This window comes from Lathyrus oleraceus, chromosome 4 (genome assembly GCF_024323335.1).
Source record: "Lathyrus oleraceus cultivar Zhongwan6 chromosome 4, CAAS_Psat_ZW6_1.0, whole genome shotgun sequence".
In the NCBI taxonomy this organism is placed as follows: domain Eukaryota; kingdom Viridiplantae; phylum Streptophyta; class Magnoliopsida; order Fabales; family Fabaceae; genus Lathyrus; species Lathyrus oleraceus.
The window spans coordinates 320624066-320642555 of record NC_066582.1 but is presented as its reverse complement, the minus strand read 5'-3'; the positions used below and the strand labels follow the sequence as shown (position 1 = coordinate 320642555).

At 33.7% G+C, this 18490-nt stretch overlaps 1 long non-coding RNA gene across 3 annotated transcripts; it reads left to right on the top strand.

Moving 5' to 3' along the window:
• The first annotated feature begins 1417 nt into the window (after positions 1-1417).
• LOC127075301 (uncharacterized) lies at positions 1418-16827 on the top strand. Of its 3 annotated transcripts, XR_007786365.1 has the most exons (6): positions 1549-2117; positions 3175-3426; positions 4003-5392; positions 5472-5563; positions 16021-16071; positions 16195-16826. It is a non-coding gene; the product is annotated as an uncharacterized LOC127075301 (long non-coding RNA). The 3 variants fall into 3 exon arrangements; XR_007786364.1 differs by having other exon boundaries at positions 16021-16827; XR_007786363.1 differs by lacking the exons at positions 4003-5392; positions 5472-5563; positions 16021-16071; positions 16195-16826 and having other exon boundaries at positions 1418-2117; positions 3175-3507.
• Positions 16828-18490: the final 1663 nt, after the last annotated feature.

The window sequence follows — 18490 nt, the reverse complement described above, 5'->3', positions numbered from 1 at the left end:
TGGTGTTGTGATTATGATTTTAGATTTCTTTGAGTTTTGTTTTTAGGATGTTGCAGTATATTATAAATATGTATAGTTGCCTTGCCTTTTTTTAAATAAAAAAATTCATTACCTGGAGGTGTGTGTTTCCATTTTATACTTATGTTTGATATGCATTTGTCGGTTATCGATAGTTATCCAAATACACTTTGCTTGTGCTGAGTTTAGAGGATGCAATTTTTTATACTTCATTGAGTTCATGATCATTCTGCATATTGGATTATTAATGGTTAACTGTGTTCGTTCATGGCCTAACCATTTTTATACATCATGTTGTTGTTTCATGAGCATTGTGAATTGTCCTGGCTTAATCATGTTTGGGTTGATTCTTGTAACTCATTTCTTTTTATTTTTCAAACTTTTATATTATTAGTTCTAATTGGTATTTTATTTTAATTAATTATCTTAGTATTGTTTATTCTAACTGGTATTTTGTTTTAATTAATTATCTTAATATTGTTTATTTTAACTGATATTGTTAATTGTTTGTTGAATTTGTGGTGTATATAGATGTCGGTCCGACTATGTTGCGATATTGATGACTTTTGGTGACATTTTGAACTGAGAATATTATTGTAAATTCAAACTTGTTTAATATTTTGATTTTGTATCGCTATTGTATTATGCTCTAATATTTGTTTCGATTTTTATTTGGTTATATTGTGTGCGCGTTGACTGAATTGTGAATGTCAATTTTGTATCAGTCAACTGCAACTTTGTGAATTTGTGAATACTGATTTGTTCATTAATTGGTGTTACTGCTGCTGCAATTTCGTGTTTCAACTTGGTGTATAGAATGTTGACGTCGTGTTATGGTCAACGTTTTGGTTTGAAATCTCTATTTTGCAGTTTGTATATTTTTGAATTTGGTGTTATTGATTTTGTTGCTTTGGCTTGCATTGTTTTCTCTGATCTGCGTTTGAATATTATAGCACTGTATACATTAGTGTTGTTTGGGTGATAAAGTATATACATTGTTTTCTTTTCTAAACACATTCAAGTCATATAAAATAGAATTTTTATGTATAGAAATTGTTTTCTTTTCTAAACACATTCAAGTCATATAAAATAGAATTTTAAAGTATAAAATACGTTCAAGTCATATAAAATTGAATTTTAAAGTATAGAAATTGATTTTTCTAAATGCATTCAAATTATAGGTCCACAACTACTTCAAGGTTGCACTATTGGTTTTTATGCACTATCAAGAGAACTTGTTTAAAATGACATGATCCAATCTAGTTTTGAGACATTCCATCTTAATGTCTAAAATCTAAAATCAACCTAAGCTAACTCTAGTATTTTCCCAAAAAATGTAGTCTAAGCTAACAATCAGAATCAAAATTAATCAAACAAAAAATTCTGAAGTTAACATAATTTAAAATTGCTAAACAAAGATTAATTATGGGATAACGGGGTGAGAAAACAGGAAGGGAGTGAGGTGTACGAACACGAATTTTCTTGGGCCAAAGGCCCATGTTTCCAAACCTAAAACTGGCTTCCATGAAGAACCAAGAAAACGCCTTCAGTTTCAAAATGCGACCATGAATCAGCTCAACTATCATTCCCCATATTCTAATTTTAGATCAAAAAGAAAACAGATAACACACTTGTGGTGCGTGAAACGTTTTCCTCTCTCACACGACGGATCAAAGCCTGATCGAATCTGCGGTCACTACTAATCAAATCGGCTTCGTCCAACCTCAACAAAGTGAAATTCCCCGCCTTTCACTTTCTTGTGTGCGTCGAATTAAAGAAAGCGGAATGAATATGAAGCGAGGGAGATTACCGGTTTGGCGTTCGTCGCGAAAATCCTAAGTTCAGATCTCCATCATCATGCGTTACGCTTCCGTGTTCATTGTTGTCGTTGTTCGATTTCGGATCATTGCATGGCGGTTGATGAAAGTCAGATTATTATTGTCGTCGCGTGGAGACGAAGTTGAAGACACGTCAATCGATGATTGATAATGAAGTGTTGGCGTTGAAGAATCCGGGAGTTCTCTCATGGTAAAACGCTGTCGATGAACGACGAAGAATTGAGTCGTCCCAATCGTTATTCTTCAACTCGCGATTAAAAGGTGAACATCTTCAAATTTCAATTTCCGTTATCTTCTTCTGTTTCTATTTCTGATCTTCCGTTGAGATTTCTTCTTCTTCTACGTCATGATTATCTTCTTGTTTCTATTTCTGATCTTCCGTTGAGATTTCTTCTTCTTTTACGTCATGATTATCTTCTTCTTCTCTGTTTCTGTTTCCGTTTTTCTGGTTATGATCGGGGTGAGGGTTGCTCTTGGAAGGTTGAGGGTGAAGAGGGTGAAAAAAGTGAAGAGGAATGGTTGGTGGTTAAGGAGAAGAATGGTGCAAGGTGTGATGGAGGATGGTTGAAGAAGAGGGTAGAGAGGAATGAATTCTGTTGTTACAGTTGGTTAGAAGTCTTTTGCAGGTTATGTATGAGTTCGGTTAAAAAGTTTTGGATAGGGTGAGAAGGGTTATTATAATGAGGTTGGGGAAAATTCAGTTCGGTCTTAAATTGAGGAGTTAGTTTGAGAGTTTATTGGAGGAATTAGGAAACGGTTATTCCGTTAGAAAAATCTGTTGGAGATTGTTAAGTTCTATTAGTCTGTTTTGGGGTTTTTGGTTACCGGTTGGAAGTTGGTTAGGGAGAAGTTGGAAGTCTTTGGATTTCGGTTGAGGTCATGGCAGTTGGGGAGTGGAGGTTTATTGATAACCTGTTTTGGTTTCTCTTATTGTTTTTTTTGGAGAAGTCGTTTCTATATATTGTTGTGAGCCTCGGTTGAAGGTTTTGATGGAGTTTAGTTTTGTTGTATCAGTTTTATACCATTCTGTTTTTGGAGAGGTGGTTATGGTAGGTTAGATGAAATGTGTTAGGTTATGTTGTTGTACTTGAAAAACAAAAACATTTAGAATTTTAATGTTAGAAGTTAAATTCCTTTTTAACTGGTTTCTGTTATGGCCATTTCTTTTAGGGTGACTCTTGTTTAAGAAACAAAACCGACTTAGTTATGAGAATTTCAAAGGTTCACATGAAAAGAGAGTTGTTTTGAATTGAGAACAAAATGTTTAGAAATTAGTTTCTCTTGTGAAATTGTTTACATTCCCTTTTTTGTGGTGCAGGTGGATCAAGTGGTTTTTTATTGTGGAAAGATGTTCTCTTGGACAATGCTTCGAATGAATTTGAGCTTGCTTAGTATGGAGTCTTGGATTTATCATGGAGCCATTATGCTGTTGTAATTGGATTGGATTTTATTGAATGTAGTAGCTATGTTCGTAATGGAGTTAAATGGTTGTAACTTGTGAATGAACCATGGTTTATCATTATATATGGGAATGTAGAGATTGTAATGCTTGGGTTGTAATTTCCATGAGGTATAAACTCGGATCATATTGGAAAATTGTGATTGTTATACCATGAATTTGTGAGTTTGGAAATGTAATGCAATTTGTAAATGGAATGCCGTAAAATAGTAGTATGAAATGATTGACTTTGGGAATTAGAATGGAAATGGTCTAAATTGGTTTAGAATGAATCATGGTCGAAATGGACTACATGGTAATGAATTATAGATAATAGTTCAGGTTGGGAATTGGGTGCTCGACTTTGGTCAAAGTTGACCAAAAAGGCAAATGTTGACCAAAGTCAACATTTGGTTTATATGTCAAATTTGTAGTTTTCATCTATGGATGTTACAGCGGTGAGAGCCTATAAATGTAGGTTAGCTTTGGAAACCGTGGTAGGCATAATAGGTTCACATACTTTGCATTCTTCTTTGTGATAAAACATGGGATTCCTTTCCTGCATATATAACAATCTTCAAACGGCTATGGTTGTATTTCATCTGGTGATCTCTACTTTGACCACAGATTCTTTACGTTTCTCCATGATTTCTTTTTTCAAGATCTAGTTTTCTTGATTTCTTCACGAGTTCTTTGTTGGTGTCACAGGGGGATATATATTGTAGAAGCTGTGGCCAGATTTATCACGGACATTTTGCTTTTGGTTTTACAGGCGAGAGATGCCATGAATGTACCGTGGTAGTTGAAAGTTATGGTTGACATTAAGAAGGAGATGCTTTAGTGTAAAGCTTTGGATTAATGAGTCATGTTCACTCTCTCGTGGATGTACTTGTTTTACGGTGTCCTAAGATGTGCAAAGTAGCATTACTGATTTTTGTATTTAGAATTTCGTGTTTATGTGTGTTCAGTATTTATGGTTCTATATTACATGTCCACCTATCATAAGTTCCCCGTGGACTTCACACAAGAACCCATACTGTGAAGGCTGTGGCAGAGATTATCATAGACATGGTTTTCCTTGTGTTACTAGGCTGAGAGGCTTTGAATGTACCATGGGATTTGAAAGCTATCACAAACATTATTAAAGACATGCTTTCTAGCCTTTGGATTTAATGCGGGTCTTTTTTCTTCTAGTGTAATTTGACAACGTTAATTTTTGTGTTTAGAATTTGACTGTCGTTTTTTTGCAGTACATCTCAATCTCTTTCTTGGATCATTGAACAAATGCTTGGGGATATACTTCATACGATGGACAAGAGAGTCCTGATATGTCAGATTTCTTCAATGATCTATCCTTTACTATTTTTATTTTTGGGCTCTGTTTATAGAACACAAACTGAATTGCAAACCTAATTTTCTGCCGCATTTGTTCTTCTTGGCATAGAGCCTCGTCTTTGATTTGATGACCTATAGTAAATTCTTCTTGTTTTAGTAGTAAATTCTTCTTGTTTTAGTATTTCTATATTGGTTATGAGAGCTTACTTTTCTTGATTTGTTATTTTCCTTTGTTATTGCAGAAGAGGTATTTTCCTTGGTTTTGTCTTCCTCTTTTTTCCTTGGTTATAAGTTTATGCTTAAATATAAATTTTCAATTCTTTTAGATTATTTGTTTAACATTTTTGATGTTGTTGGCAGAGTAAATGTTACATGGGCAAGGACATGTGAACCATAATGATATGTCGATGTGTTTTAGTTTGGTGACTCTACTCAGATTAGGAACTCTTTACGGTTCAGTATTTTTGTTTTCATCATACACATTCCTATCATCTTTGGGATAAAATTATGCATTTTCTATGATACACAATTCTTCCAGTTTTGTATTTTTGTTTCATCATACACATTCCTATCATCTTTGGGATAAAATTATGCATTTTCTATGATACACAATTCTTCCAGTTTTGTATTTTTGTTTCACCATATTCGTAACATGAATTTTACTCTGGTTTAGAGCATACAAGATTCTAGGGAAACTCTGTCCTTCCTAAAATGAGGAAATTTTAGGAGTTGTTTGTTTCGGTGATTGGGACAAGTTGGTTAGGTAAAATAATATTCTTTTGCATTTATAATTAAAATGACATCCTCTTCGTTACACTGGCCTAACGGCTCTTCTATATTAGGTTGAAGCTTAAATTGTGACATTTCATATTAAGTACAAGATCTTGTAGATTGGATGGAAGTCTAATTGATTGTGTTCTTATGCTTTAATTTGGTCAGCTCTCTACTAAGAATGACTTCATATTTCAGTCTTTTTTATTGATACTTAGCAAATATGTAAATACGATCCTTTGAATTTTCTTGGTGTGTTACAGGGGAGAGTCTATGAATTTGCGGTGTTCTGTGGCCTGGGGTAAGCAGAGGTTAGCATACTTTCCGTTCAACCTTGGGATAAATCGAGTCGCTTTCTTACAATGTGTTTGTTTTGGGATTGGGAATATTTGTCCTCTTCCTGTTAGTATTGGAGTTTGGGTTTTTTGTACCAGGAATTGGTAGTATTGCAGTTTGTGATTTTTGTAAGAATCTCCTCTGCTAAATTGAGCCCTGTTTAGTAAACGGCGTGACGAGCCTTTCGTCATGGTTGACTTAGTTCTTCATTTAGTTCCGAGATTGTTAACTGATACTTATTTGGTTATGTCATATAATGTGATTCAACAGCAGTCTCCCGTCTTTAAAATGCCATTGGTAAAGGAAAAGGTCAAAATTATCTCATATCTATATTATCTCATTTCATATATTTTTATGTCTAAGTGCTGGTAAAAAATGAGAGTCTATTAAGCTGCCTTTTTTTTTACTAGATATCTGTCCGTCTATTAAACTGCTTTTTTTCCTAGTTCTCGTCTTCTATTATGTGGTTATACACACCATTGTAATTTGTTTTTGATTTTTTTTAAAGAGATGGAACCTTTGAAGTTGAAGCAAGGCGTCTACAGCTTTTACGCTAAAATTCAAGATCAAGAAGTAGGCATCCCAACTATTAGAGACTTTCTTGCACGGTGTGATCAAGATGTTCGTTGACGATGACGAAGACGGATGTACTAAAAGAGAAGAACAACTAAAAGATAAGAGCATTAGCTATAATAAATCTTTCTTAAGAAAAGAAAAGATGTACATTTATATTCCTGGGAGCTTTGGCAACCACTCTGGTGGTAAGATTGAGATGTTATCCATTCTTCCATCTTTATATGACATTAATTTCAGTGACCAATTTTGTAATGATAACAAAACATTTATAGTTGAATCATAGATATTACTTGCTTATTTCCTTGCATCTTTGTGGATTATGGACACGAACTGAGAACAACTCCAGGATAGATAAATCAAACGTCTTTATTTTGTAGTATTTTTCACAGTAAAATTTATATCTATACATGTATCATTCCTTCTTCTAATTCTTCTCTGAAAGTTTGTCCTTAGATTTTCAGACTCTCTCATTCTTCCTGGGAATAACTTTTTTTGTTAGAACTAACCCACGAGCCGGGGAAGACCATTATGCTGCAAAGCTCTCCTTCAAGAAATTTATCACTCTGCATGTCTAGGACTGGGAGATTTAACACTGCTGCATGCTTAGGGCCGGGTTCAATCGAGGACTTCTGGTTAAGCTGGAAGAGTCCATTACCATATCAACCAGGGATAATCTTTTTTACATAAATGTATCTGAGGAACTTGAGGAACCTGAGTTATATTCTGACTTAGCATACAAGATTATTTGTATCATTTTTTTTTGGACGTGTTTCATGATTTTGGTAATTGAGAGACACATTTAATCTGTTTTGCAGCATGTTAAGAGGAATTAGAGTTTACCCATTAGACAAATCAAATTTCTTTCATGACTCTTGATACAATGGACAAGGACAGAGAACAACTCCAGGATAGATAAACCAATATTCTTCTTTGTCTTATTTTTTAGTATTTGTTTCGGTAAAATATATATGTAATGTACATGTCTCATTTGGTATGAGTACAAGTAATGCATGTGTTTGGTTTGCAGTCTGAATTTGGAGATATTGGAGATGAGTGCCTCTGCTTGAACTAATTAACAAGGTGTCAAGGAGACCTGAAGCATCACGTTTGGCTGACTGGATTGTATATTCTCTGGCTGGGTTGTATATTCTGTTGTTGTGCTTAATTTGGTGATCTAAACTTAGATTTGAATATTTTTGCATCATTCCTTCTGATTCTTCTTTGCAAGCTTGTGCTTAGATTTTCACACTTTCTCCTTCGTCCCAGAGAATTTTTTTTTTTTACTTACGTGCTAGTGTTTCTTCAGGTAATGAAGCTTTTGTGTGTCTACACGAGGAGCATGATGTTACAGTCTGACTTAGCATACAAGATTATGGAATTGCTTTTTTCCCTTCCCAAGTTCAGGAGTTTTTTACAAGATATGTGTTGTTTGTTATGACGAGTGGTTGGTTGGGAGAACTTAACTTTGTTTGGATAGGTTTTCTATAATCTTTTGTTATGATGTTTTTATTTGTGATTTATGATGATTATGATTATGATTCATACTCCTAAAAGAATATCCTCTCTGTTTAAGTGGCCCAAAGACTTGTCTTCTGTATTAGGATGAAACCAAAATTATCATTACATTATCTCTGTGAGTTGAATAGAAACTTGTTCCAATGGATCCTCATGTTTTGTAGGCCATATACTCTCTCTATCGACACCTTTTCTCAGATCGTTAATTTCAATCTTTATTTGATTTTGATGAGCTTTCAGAAAGAACATTCAATATATTAGTTACATATAATATATTTTGGTATTTGGGATACTTGACCTCTAATGGTGTGTCCTGTTTTAGTTGGAGGCATATACAAAAACCTTACCTAATTCTAGAGAACATCTCTATCCCAAAGTATAAGGAATTATGTAGTTTATGTTTTGCATATTTTTTGTTTTGTTGATTTTCCACTTTCTTTGTTGTAATTTCTTTTATCTTTTTTCATTTTTATTCTTTGCATTTGTGATATATAAGACTAAAACTAAAATTCGTCTCCTATATGGGTATCCCTCAGTGAATCTGCAACTGGTGCAACAACTTGGCATAAGGGGAGCCTAATTGAGCAGAAGAGATTGCAATTGGTTGTGTTGTTGTACTTTCATTTGGTGATCTCTACTCTACTATTAGTTCTTCTTGTTTCCTTGTATATATTATGCTCTTGTTTTCTCGGTTTCTTCGTGAGTTTACGCGTCACATGGAATATGTACTATGAAAACTTCTTAGATATTTATGGAGGACATTTTGCTTGATGTTTCATAGAAGAGAAACTTTGAAACTATAAATCATCTATCCCATACATGGGTATCCCTCACATAATCTCTACTAAGGTCTTGTTTTCTAATTTCTTTTCGAGTTCCTTGTAGACGTCATATAGAATATTTACTGTGAAAACTGATTAGAATATTGTATTTTGTACATTTGATGATTCAGGGAGAGAGTAATGAGGTAATGCTGTTTTTTTTTGTATTTTGCAGAAGAAATACAGGTATTAGGAGAGCTTCAACATTTATGCTTATTTAGTACATCTGAACCTCTTTCTTGGCTAAATTGAGACGTCTGCTTTTCTCAAAGGGTAGACATCAAGTACTTCACACAATCACCTCTCTTTAATCTTCTTTAAGGATCCATGAGAATTTTTACATAATTATTTTGATGATTGAGACACATCCAATCCGTTTTGCAGTTAGTTTAGAGGTCTTGATTATTAGAGTCTCCCGATTGACGAATCAAATTTCTTCCATGAGTCTTATACAATGGACATGAACAGAGAACAACTCCAGGATAGATAAATCAAAATTCTTTATTAAGTCTTTATCTTTTAGTATATGTCACAGCAAATATATCTATACATGTATCATTTGGTGTTCAGTAATGCACGCATTTGGTTTGCAGTCTGAATTTGGAGATATTGGAACAAATATATCTATAATCTGACAATAAAAAAGTTCACACATTTCTGGCAAGCCTGTTACATGAGTTTGGTGTATTCAAAAAGCTTCCTTTTTTCTCAATCACAATGCTTTGTACTACAAATCTCTGACTGAATAAAAAAGGACACATGAACCATGATTTTCTGCTGGTTGTGTTTCTAGACATTGATTTGGTGATCTGTATTTAGATTATATACACTTTACATTCCTGTATTTTTTTCAGCATCTATACACTTTACATTCCTGAATTTTTTTCAGCATCTATACACTTTACATTCCTGTATAGTTTAGACTCCACATTGCTATTGACTATCTAGTTTCCTCGACTCTATCATAAGTTCCCCGTGGACTTCACACAAGAACGCATACTGTGAAGGCTGTGGCAGAGATTATCATAGACATGGTTTTCCTTGTGTTAATGGGCTGAGAGGCTATGAATGTACCATGGGATTTGTAAGCTATCACAAAAATTTAAAGACATGCTTTCTAGCCTTGGATTTAATGCGGGTCTTTTTTCTTCTAGTGTAATTTGACAACGTTAATTTTTGTGTTTAGAATTTGACTGTCGATTTTTTTGCAGTACACCTCAATCTCTTTCTTGGATCATTGAACAAATGCTTGGGGATATACTTCATACGATGGACAAGAGAGTCCTGATATGTCAGATTTCTTCAATGATCTATCCTTTACTATTTTTATTTTTGGGCTCTGTTCATAAAGCACAAACTGAAATGCAAACCTAATTTTCTGCCGCATTATTTCTTCTTGTTTTAGTAGTAAATTCTTCTTGTTTTAGTATTTCTATATTGGTTATGAGAGCTTATATTTCTTGATTTGTTATTTTCCTTTGTTATTGTAAAAGAGGTATTTTCCTTGGTTTTATCTTCCTCTTTTTTCCTTGGTTATAGGTTTATGCTTAAATATAAATTTTCAATTCTTTTAGATTATTTGTTTAATTTTTTGATGTTGTTGGCAGAGTAAGTGTTACATGGATAAGGACATGTGGACCATAATGATATGTCGATGTGTTTTAGTTTGGTGACTCTACTCAGATTAGGAACTCTTTACGGTTCAGTATTTTTGTTTCATCATACACATTCCTATCATCTTTGGGATAAAATTATGCATTTTCTATGATACACAATTCTTCCAGTTTTGTGTTTCTGTATTCGAAACATGAATTTTACTCTGGTTTAGAGCATACAAGATTCTAGGGAAACTCTGTCCATCCTAAAATAAGGAAATTTTAGGAGTTGTTTGTTTCGGTGATTGGGACAAGTTGGTTAGGTAAAATAATATTCTTTTGCATTTATAATTAAAATGACATCCTCTTCGTTACACTGGCCTAACGGCTCTTCTATATTAGGTTAAAGCTTAAATTGTGACATTTCATATTAAGTACAAGATCTTGTAGACTGGATGGAAGTTTTGCAGATTGTGTTCTTATGCTTTAATTTGGTCAGCTCTCTCCTAAGAATGACTTCATATTTCAGTCTTTTTTATTGATACTCAGCAAATATGTAAATACGATCCTTTGAATTTTCTTGGTGTGTGTTACAGGGGAGAGTCTATGAATTTGCGGTGTTCTGTGGCCTGGGGTAAGAAGCAGAGGTTAGCATACTGTCCATTGAACCTTGGGATAAATCGAGTCGCTTTCTTACAATGTGTTTGTTTTGGGATTGGGAATATTTGTCCTCTTCCTGTTAGTATTGGAGTTTGTGTTTTTTGTACCAGGAACCGGTAGTATTGCAGTTTGTGATTTTTGTAAGAATCTCCTCTGCTAAATTGAGCCCTGTTTAGTAAACGGCGTGACGAGCCTTTCGTCATGGTTGACTTAGTTCTTCATTTAGTTCCGAGATTGTTAACTGATACTTATTTGGTTATGTCATATAATGTGATTCAACAGCAGTCTCCCGTCTTTAAAATGCCATTGGTAAAGGAAAAGGTCAAAATTATCTCATATCTATATTATCTCATTTCATATATTTTTATGTCTAAGTGCTGGTAAAAAATGAGAGTCTATTAAGCTGCCTTTTTTTTTACTAGATATCTGTCCGTCTATTAAACTGCTTTTTTTCCTAGTTCTCGTCTTCTATTATGTGGTTATACACACCATTGTAATTTGTTTTTGATTTTTTTTAAAGAGATGGAACCTTTGAAGTTGAAGCAAGGCGTCTACAGCTTTTACGCTAAAATTCAAGATCAAGAAGTAGGCATCCCAACTATTAGAGACTTTCTTGCACGGTGTGATCAAGATGTTCGTTGACGATGACGAAGACGGATGTACTAAAAGAGAAGAACAACTAAAAGATAAGAGCATTAGCTATAATAAATCTTTCTTAAGAAAAGAAAAGATGTACATTTATATTCCTGGGAGCTTTGGCAACCACTCTGGTGGTAAGATTGAGATGTTATCCATTCTTCCATCTTTATATGACATTAATTTCAGTGACCAATTTTTGTAATGATAACAAAACATTTATAGTTGAATCATAGATATTACTTGCTTATTTCCTTGCATCTTTGTGGATTATGGACACGAACTGAGAACAACTCCAGGATAGATAAATCAAACGTCTTTATTTTGTAGTATTTTTCACAGTAAAATTTATATCTATACATGTATCATTCCTTCTTCTAATTCTTCTCTGAAAGTTTGTCCTTAGATTTTCAGACTCTCTCATTCTTCCTGGGAATAACTTTTTTTGTTAGAACTAACCCACGAGCCGGGGAAGACCATTATGCTGCAAAGCTCTCCTTCAAGAAATTTATCACTCTGCATGTCTAGGACTGGGAGATTTAACACTGCTGCATGCTTAGGGCCGGGTTCAATCGAGGACTTCTGGTTAAGCTGGAAGAGTCCATTACCATATCAACCAGGGATAATCTTTTTTACATAAATGTATCTGAGGAACTTGAGGAACCTGAGTTATATTCTGACTTAGCATACAAGATTATTTGTATCATTTTTTTTTGGACGTGTTTCATGATTTTGGTAATTGAGAGACACATTTAATCTGTTTTGCAGCATGTTAAGAGGAATTAGAGTTTACCCATTAGACAAATCAAATTTCTTTCATGACTCTTGATACAATGGACAAGGACAGAGAACAACTCCAGGATAGATAAACCAATATTCTTCTTTGTCTTATTTTTTTAGTATTTGTTTCGGTAAAATATATATGTAATGTACATGTCTCATTTGGTATGAGTACAAGTAATGCATGTGTTTGGTTTGCAGTCTGAATTTGGAGATATTGGAGATGAGTGCCTCTGCTTGAACTAATTAACAAGGTGTCAAGGAGACCTGAAGCATCACGTTTGGCTGACTGGATTGTATATTCTCTGGCTGGGTTGTATATTCTGTTGTTGTGCTTAATTTGGTGATCTAAACTTAGATTTGAATATTTTTGCATCATTCCTTCTGATTCTTCTTTGCAAGCTTGTGCTTAGATTTTCACACTTTCTCCTTCGTCCCAGAGAATTTTTTTTTTTTACTTACGTGCTAGTGTTTCTTCAGGTAATGAAGCTTTTGTGTGTCTACACGAGGAGCATGATGTTACAGTCTGACTTAGCATACAAGATTATGGAATTGCTTTTTTCCCTTCCCAAGTTCAGGAGTTTTTTACAAGATATGTGTTGTTTGTTATGACGAGTGGTTGGTTGGGAGAACTTAACTTTGTTTGGATAGGTTTTCTATAATCTTTTGTTATGATGTTTTTATTTGTGATTTATGATGATTATGATTATGATTCATACTCCTAAAAGAATATCCTCTCTGTTTAAGTGGCCCAAAGACTTGTCTTCTGTATTAGGATGAAACCAAAATTATCATTACATTATCTCTGTGAGTTGAATAGAAACTTGTTCCAATGGATCCTCATGTTTTGTAGGCCATATACTCTCTCTATCGACACCTTTTCTCAGATCGTTAATTTCAATCTTTATTTGATTTTGATGAGCTTTCAGAAAGAACATTCAATATATTAGTTACATATAATATATTTTGGTATTTGGGATACTTGACCTCTAATGGTGTGTCCTGTTTTAGTTGGAGGCATATACAAAAACCTTACCTAATTCTAGAGAACATCTCTATCCCAAAGTATAAGGAATTATGTAGTTTATGTTTTGCATATTTTTTGTTTTGTTGATTTTCCACTTTCTTTGTTGTAATTTCTTTTATCTTTTTTCATTTTTATTCTTTGCATTTGTGATATATAAGACTAAAACTAAAATTCGTCTCCTATATGGGTATCCCTCAGTGAATCTGCAACTGGTGCAACAACTTGGCATAAGGGGAGCCTAATTGAGCAGAAGAGATTGCAATTGGTTGTGTTGTTGTACTTTCATTTGGTGATCTCTACTCTACTATTAGTTCTTCTTGTTTCCTTGTATATATTATGCTCTTGTTTTCTCGGTTTCTTCGTGAGTTTACGCGTCACATGGAATATGTACTATGAAAACTTCTTAGATATTTATGGAGGACATTTTGCTTGATGTTTCATAGAAGAGAAACTTTGAAACTATAAATCATCTATCCCATACATGGGTATCCCTCACATAATCTCTACTAAGGTCTTGTTTTCTAATTTCTTTTCGAGTTCCTTGTAGACGTCATATAGAATATTTACTGTGAAAACTGATTAGAATATTGTATTTTGTACATTTGATGATTCAGGGAGAGAGTAATGAGGTAATGCTGTTTTTTTTTGTATTTTGCAGAAGAAATACAGGTATTAGGAGAGCTTCAACATTTATGCTTATTTAGTACATCTGAACCTCTTTCTTGGCTAAATTGAGACGTCTGCTTTTCTCAAAGGGTAGACATCAAGTACTTCACACAATCACCTCTCTTTAATCTTCTTTAAGGATCCATGAGAATTTTTACATAATTATTTTGATGATTGAGACACATCCAATCCGTTTTGCAGTTAGTTTAGAGGTCTTGATTATTAGAGTCTCCCGATTGACGAATCAAATTTCTTCCATGAGTCTTATACAATGGACATGAACAGAGAACAACTCCAGGATAGATAAATCAAAATTCTTTATTAAGTCTTTATCTTTTAGTATATGTCACAGCAAATATATCTATACATGTATCATTTGGTGTTCAGTAATGCACGCATTTGGTTTGCAGTCTGAATTTGGAGATATTGGAACAAATATATCTATAATCTGACAATAAAAAAGTTCACACATTTCTGGCAAGCCTGTTACATGAGTTTGGTGTATTCAAAAAGCTTCCTTTTTTCTCAATCACAATGCTTTGTACTACAAATCTCTGACTGAATAAAAAAGGACACATGAACCATGATTTTCTGCTGGTTGTGTTTCTAGACATTGATTTGGTGATCTGTATTTAGATTATATACACTTTACATTCCTGTATTTTTTTCAGCATCTATACACTTTACATTCCTGAATTTTTTTCAGCATCTATACACTTTACATTCCTGTATAGTTTAGACTCCACATTGCTATTGACTATCTAGTTTCCTCGACTCTATCATAAGTTCCCCGTGGACTTCACACAAGAACGCATACTGTGAAGGCTGTGGCAGAGATTATCATAGACATGGTTTTCCTTGTGTTAATGGGCTGAGAGGCTATGAATGTACCATGGGATTTGTAAGCTATCACAAAAATTTAAAGACATGCTTTCTAGCCTTGGATTTAATGCGGGTCTTTTTTCTTCTAGTGTAATTTGACAACGTTAATTTTTGTGTTTAGAATTTGACTGTCGATTTTTTTGCAGTACACCTCAATCTCTTTCTTGGATCATTGAACAAATGCTTGGGGATATACTTCATACGATGGACAAGAGAGTCCTGATATGTCAGATTTCTTCAATGATCTATCCTTTACTATTTTTATTTTTGGGCTCTGTTCATAAAGCACAAACTGAAATGCAAACCTAATTTTCTGCCGCATTATTTCTTCTTGTTTTAGTAGTAAATTCTTCTTGTTTTAGTATTTCTATATTGGTTATGAGAGCTTATATTTCTTGATTTGTTATTTTCCTTTGTTATTGTAAAAGAGGTATTTTCCTTGGTTTTATCTTCCTCTTTTTTCCTTGGTTATAGGTTTATGCTTAAATATAAATTTTCAATTCTTTTAGATTATTTGTTTAATTTTTTGATGTTGTTGGCAGAGTAAGTGTTACATGGATAAGGACATGTGGACCATAATGATATGTCGATGTGTTTTAGTTTGGTGACTCTACTCAGATTAGGAACTCTTTACGGTTCAGTATTTTTGTTTCATCATACACATTCCTATCATCTTTGGGATAAAATTATGCATTTTCTATGATACACAATTCTTCCAGTTTTGTGTTTCTGTATTCGAAACATGAATTTTACTCTGGTTTAGAGCATACAAGATTCTAGGGAAACTCTGTCCATCCTAAAATAAGGAAATTTTAGGAGTTGTTTGTTTCGGTGATTGGGACAAGTTGGTTAGGTAAAATAATATTCTTTTGCATTTATAATTAAAATGACATCCTCTTCGTTACACTGGCCTAACGGCTCTTCTATATTAGGTTAAAGCTTAAATTGTGACATTTCATATTAAGTACAAGATCTTGTAGACTGGATGGAAGTTTTGCAGATTGTGTTCTTATGCTTTAATTTGGTCAGCTCTCTCCTAAGAATGACTTCATATTTCAGTCTTTTTTATTGATACTCAGCAAATATGTAAATACGATCCTTTGAATTTTCTTGGTGTGTGTTACAGGGGAGAGTCTATGAATTTGCGGTGTTCTGTGGCCTGGGGTAAGAAGCAGAGGTTAGCATACTGTCCATTGAACCTTGGGATAAATCGAGTCGCTTTCTTACAATGTGTTTGTTTTGGGATTGGGAATATTTGTCCTCTTCCTGTTAGTATTGGAGTTTGTGTTTTTTGTACCAGGAACCGGTAGTATTGCAGTTTGTGATTTTTGTAAGAATCTCCTCTGCTAAATTGAGCCCTGTTTAGTAAACGGCGTGACGAGCCTTTCGTCATGGTTGACTTAGTTCTTCATTTAGTTCCGAGATTGTTAACTGATACTTATTTGGTTATGTCATATAATGTGATTCAACAGCAGTCTCCCGTCTTTAAAATGCCATTGGTAAAGGAAAAGGTCAAAATTATCTCATATCTATATTATCTCATTTCATATATTTTTATGTCTAAGTGCTGGTAAAAAATGAGAGTCTATTAAGCTGCCTTTTTTTTTACTAGATATCTGTCCGTCTATTAAACTGCTTTTTTTCATATAATGTCATATAATGTGATACTTATTTGGTTATGTCATATAATGTGATTCAACAGCAGTCTCCCGTCTTTAAAATGCCATTGGTAAAGGAAAAGGTCAAAATTATCTCATATCTATATTATCTCATTTCATATATTTTTATGTCTTAGTGGAGTATTAAGTGCTGGTAAAAAATGAGAGTCTATTAAACTGCCTTTTTTTTTACTAGATATCTGTCCGTCTATTAAACTGCTTTTTTTCCTAGTTCTCGTCTTCTATTATGTGGTTATACACACCATTGTGATTTGTTTTGTATATTTTTTAAAGAGATGGAACCATTGAAGTTGAAGCAAGGCGTCTAGATTTTTCGTTTAGAGGTTTTTGAAGTATGCTGCAAAGTTTTAAGGCTAAAATTCAAGATCAAGTAGACGTCTAGAGGTTGTCGAAGTATGCTGCAAAGTTTTCAGGCTAAATTTCAAGATCAAGTAGGTCTAGAGGTTGTTGAAGTATGCTGCAAAGTTTTCAGGCTAAAATTCAAGATCAAGTAGGCGTCTTGAGGTTTTTGAAGTATGCTGCAAAGTTTTAAGGCTAAAATTCAAGATCAAGTAGGCATCCCAACTATCTGAGGCTTTCTTGCACTGGTGAACAAGACGTTCGTTGACGATTACGAAGACAAATGTACTAAAAGAGAAGAGTATTAGCTATAAGAAATCTTTCTTAAGAAAAGAGAAGATGGACATTTATATTAGTTACATATAATGTATTTATTTTGGCATTTTGGATAATTGTCCTCTAATGGTGTGTCCTGTTTTAGTTGGAGGCATATACAAGAAACCCTACCTAATTCTAGAGAACATCTCTATCCCAAGGATAAGGAATTCTGCAGTTTTTTTTTGCATATTTTTTTTTGTTCATTTGCCACTTTCTTTGTTGTAATTTCTTTTATCTTTTTTCATTTTTACTCTTTGCATTTGTTGTACTAAAACTAAAAATCCTGTCCTATATGGGAATCCCTCAGTGAATCTGCTATTGGTGCAAGAACTTGGCATAAGGGGAGCCTAATTGTGCAGAAGAGATTGCAATGGTTGTGTTTCATATGGTGATCTCTACTCTACTATTAATTCTTCATGTTTCCTTGTATATATTACAGTCTTGTTTTCTCGATTTCTTTGCGAGTTCCCTGTACGTGTCACATGGAATATCTACTTTGAAAGCTTCTCATATATTTATGGAGGACATTTTTCTTGATGTTTCATAGAAGAGAGACTATAAAACTGTAAATCATCTCTCCCATATATGGGTATCCCTCAAATAATCTGCAACAGATGGAGAAACTTGGCAAAAAGGGAGCCTAATTGATGAGTACAAGAGGCTGCAGTTGGTTGTTGTACTTTTATCTGATGATCTCTTCTAAGGTCTTTTTTTCTCATTTCTTTGCGAGTTCCTCGTAGATGTCATATGTGGAATTTGAACCTTTGCGTTTAACAGGTCATTTTTTCCTTGAATGTACATTTGATTTTTATACTTTGCATTTTTGTACATTTGATGATTCATGGGAGAGAGTAATGAGGTAATGCTGTATATCTTTCAATGTCATACATCAGCTAAACCTGTTATTTCACACCACAGCTTTAGCTAAATTAAGTCCAACCAACAATTAAAGTATTGGTCTGTTCAATCATTATAACCTAATGTAGTAGAATCAAATTTTGATGCGTAATTGAGTTTACGATTTAAGGTAACTGAAATTGGAGAGCAAATAAAACAAATGAAGGAGTGTGCCCTACACAAGGAATAACTAACCCTTAATTTGATTTAAGTATTCTAATAATTAGAAAATAAAATAGAAACTTATAATATATATTTTTTGTATTTAGATATTGGATGTTTGCTTATCTTTCTATTGTTAACCATATATGGCATAATTTAAACGAGATTCATGTCGTTCTCGAAATTATCTAAACACATGTC